General features: G+C 35.4%; 1 pseudogene; it reads left to right on the top strand.

The window, feature by feature from the left end:
• Positions 1 to 1,860: 1,860 nt before the first annotated feature.
• LOC114514312 lies at positions 1,861 to 1,961 on the top strand (annotated as a pseudogene).
• The last annotated feature ends 1,824 nt before the right edge of the window (positions 1,962 to 3,785 follow it).

Here is a 3,785-nt window from a genome sequence, read left to right as displayed (position 1 = left end):
GTTCTACACAGGCCTGGATTATTAAATTAGGGTTCTGAGTCTTTCAAATGTATTTTTTCTCAGTTTCAATTCTTCTTGAGCATTGTCTTAGGCATTATCACAATATTCTTACCTCTTATGATAAAGAGGGTTGAGGAGATCTAAACACTGGAAGTTAGTCATGTTTAAAACTAATTATACCAGAGACAGGATGATATAAAACAATCTATTAGCTTGAATGTAGACTTTTAATATAGCTCATTTCCATGGATATTATTGGAAGGTCCATGTTTTTAAGATTAACCCTAAGGTAAAACATTGAGTGTTCCTGCTTTGATGGAAGATCCTGCTATACTGCATCCTTTATTCCATGGGTGTATTGGGGTGCACATGTAGATTTTATACTGATGAGTTCTATAGGGATAAAAACAAAGGTATGAAAATTGATTTAGGATTTTTAAAACTAAGAAATCATCCTTTTCTGGGCCAGATAATATTTAGAATGTTTTAATCATATGCAGAAAAAATTCCATACCCACAGTGAACAGGACAGTCAAAGGGTTTACAATGCTCTTTTACTCTAGGTTGTATGCATTTGCCCATGTGGTAGTAGATATCCCATCAGTTTGCTCATGTCCTGTTGTCTGATGGTGGGGACCTCCCTGTATCTCTGGCATGGCTCAGCCATAAGCAAGGATGGGGAAGATGGAGTGATGCTTTTAGTCTACAGCCATGCCCGGCTGGGAAATCTGAGTCTACTATTCAGCAAGCAAAATGGGTAACCTGGTTTCAGTCCTTCCCATTCCGCCCCATTTGGTCCATTAAAAAGAAAATGTCCCCTTTAAATTCTACTCATAAGAAAATTCTCATTTGACCTCAAATGTGAGGGACAAGACCTTTCTCAATAGATGAGCAAGACTTATACTTAAGTTGGGGATTTTCACATATTATTTATTCTCCCTCAGTGCAGATATTTTACTGAGATGGGCAGAGTGATTTCAGTTGAGAAAATGGTCACAATCTGTGTTTTCTTAGGAAGGAAAAAACATTGCATGTCAGGAGCTTGGAGATTTAGTCCCCAGACAGAGATTTTCCCAAGGATTCCCCTGTAGACATAATATGAGAAGACAACACCATTCCAGCTGCTCCGCTGCAATGCCACTGGGACAAGATTTGTTATCCTGAAGACTTCACCTGTGGGTCTATTAGTTTACTTAGCTTGAAAATTTTAAAGTCAGAAGTTGAACTCTAGAAGGAATGATAAAGGGAGGAGGGGTTTAAAACTATCACTGTTGGTTTAACTGGAAAAAAGAAGAAATCCAGCCTTCTTACCTAGGACTTGAGTTATCTTTATAATTGTCTCCTTATCCCAGTCACAAATCCTCACCATTGTTTTCAAAGAGCTAGGTGAATAAAAATAATGCAAAATAAAGATAATCATGTTTTTTGAGGGGAAGGCAAGGGGATTTGGAGATTAAAATAAGGGAGATAGGCAGTGTAAGGAAATAATGTGAAAAAGAATTAAACTGAAGGATTTCAGTTTAAATAAACAATGGAATGCATAAAAATAAATTGAATAAATGTGACTAAAGTATAAAATTATGAATAAAAGTAATTTTAGTTTTTGGTAAAGTTATATGAAACCATAAAACTTGGAAATAAATTAGAGGAAAAGAATAGAGGATATATAAGAGAAGCACTTAAATGTTGACATATATAGAGCTAATAAAATCTAATAGTTTTTAAAATGTTAAAAGTTAATAAAATATTTTTGTCCCATTTTCCCTCCTTTATTCCCCTCTGCCCTGTGTATCCCCTCCCACCCACATTCCTCCCCTTTAGTTCATGTCCATGGGTCATACATATAAATTATTTGGCTTCATCGCTTCTTGGCCTTTTGGCTAAGATCAAGTGTAGTATCTGTTCTTGTCAGTTTAATAAATTCTTTGGCTTCTACATTTTCTATACTATTCGTAACCTCTCCCATCTATTTTCTACGTACCATTTATGCTACTTACTCCCCATACCTTTACCCTCATTCACCCCCTCTTTTGGTATTTCTAATTCTCCTATCACAGTCTTCCATATCCCCTTTAACCATTACTAGATGGATGTATTTTAGAAATGTTCCACAAAATACATTGCCTGGGTGCCTAAATACTGCTTCCAGAGGAAAAGGATACCACCTAGAATTACGAGGGCATTAGCTGACCTTGATCAGTTTTCTAAGTTGGTTTTTCTTTGAGTCAATTATCTGGAAAGAAAATTTGCCAACCAGTGAAAGGAATTTCCTAAATTCTAAAGGACTTTTCTTAAAATACTGAGAACCAGAGTTTAAAGACCGACACAGAATAAATCACTGAGTAAGAAAGAACTCAAGTTCTAGTCCAAAGTAACACCCTTTCACCCAAACACTCTTTCTACCAGGGGAAGGGAAAAGAGAGGAAAACAGAAGAGAAAGACAGAAGATGAGACCCTGGCAAGAAACTAAAATACTTTTTATTGTCAAATTTAAAGACTCTCATTTTCTCTTCACCCCACCATTTGCAGGAGTGAGGACTCCAGAGCCAGAAGAGGTGAATGAAAGAAAAGATACATGATTATGATCCTCCCACTCCATATCTACACTTACCTACAAAGGGAAGTATGTAGACGAGGGTGGGAAGAATATATTTATAACAGTCTCATCAGATTCATATGTTTGCTTGAGTCATGGATGCAGCTTTTAAAGAACCCTTTTAATCTCAATATAACAACTGAAATACTCAAGTCTTGCAAAGAAAATTAAATTTTATACTTGTCAATCAGAATTACAATTTCAGTGACATTCACCACAAAACTAAAACTGTTGATAGTTTAGATATGAATTAATTACTTACATCTCCAACTGATCTGACTATAAAATTGGAAAATCATAAGGTAACTGACTAGATAATTTTAATCGGCTGATTGAATATCAGCCAGTGAAGTGGTACCTGACTGTGTTAATGATTGAACAATAATTTGTGGGGGTTTTCTCTTTTTTCAAATTCAAAACAGAAAAGTTATTAGTGGCCTTCAAATACATTTTGATTATTATTTTGAAGGTTATATTTGGAATTTTTGGAAGCTTGTTTGTGTTTTTTATGTGCTTATAGAGCAAAGGGCATAAGCCAAAATCAGAAAGTCATTTGTGTACTTCAGAGATAAGCTAAATGTAAAGCTCAAAGGTTATGCAAATGTCTCTGTAGTTATATTTGGTTACTGCAAAATGAAAACTTTTTGATCTTTCTTTTATTTTGGTCATTCTTGAAAATAGAACAATGGGTTCTTTTTAAAAAAATTCAAGCCAGATGAGTCCTCACAACCATGAACCCTCCCATTTTATTTGTCACATGTAAAAACCAAAACCTAAAAGTTTAAGTGAATTTTTTAAGTATATTTTATTGATTATGCTATTATAATTGTCCCATTTTTTTCTACCCTTTGTTCCATTCTGCCCTGCACTTCCTCCCTCCAGCATTCTTCAACCTTAGTTCATGTCTGAGGGTTGTACATCTAAGTTCTTTGGCTTCTCCATTTCCTATACTATTCTTAACCTCCTCCTGTCTATTTTGTAACTATCAACTACCATTTGTGCTTCCCATTCCCTGCACCTTTTCCTTCATCCTCCCCTGCCCCCACCCCCACTGATAACCCTTCACATGATCTCTGTTTCTGTTATTCTGTTCCTCTTCTGGTTGTTTGTGTCATTCGTTTTTGTTTTTTTTTAGGTTCAGTTGTTGATAGTTGTGAGTTTGTTGGCATTTTACTGTTCATAGTATTGA

Source organism: Phyllostomus discolor, chromosome 2 (assembly GCF_004126475.2).
Source record: "Phyllostomus discolor isolate MPI-MPIP mPhyDis1 chromosome 2, mPhyDis1.pri.v3, whole genome shotgun sequence".
Classification (NCBI taxonomy): domain Eukaryota; kingdom Metazoa; phylum Chordata; class Mammalia; order Chiroptera; family Phyllostomidae; genus Phyllostomus; species Phyllostomus discolor.
Note: the sequence above shows the minus strand (reverse complement) of the source record. Positions and strands in the feature narration are given on the sequence as shown.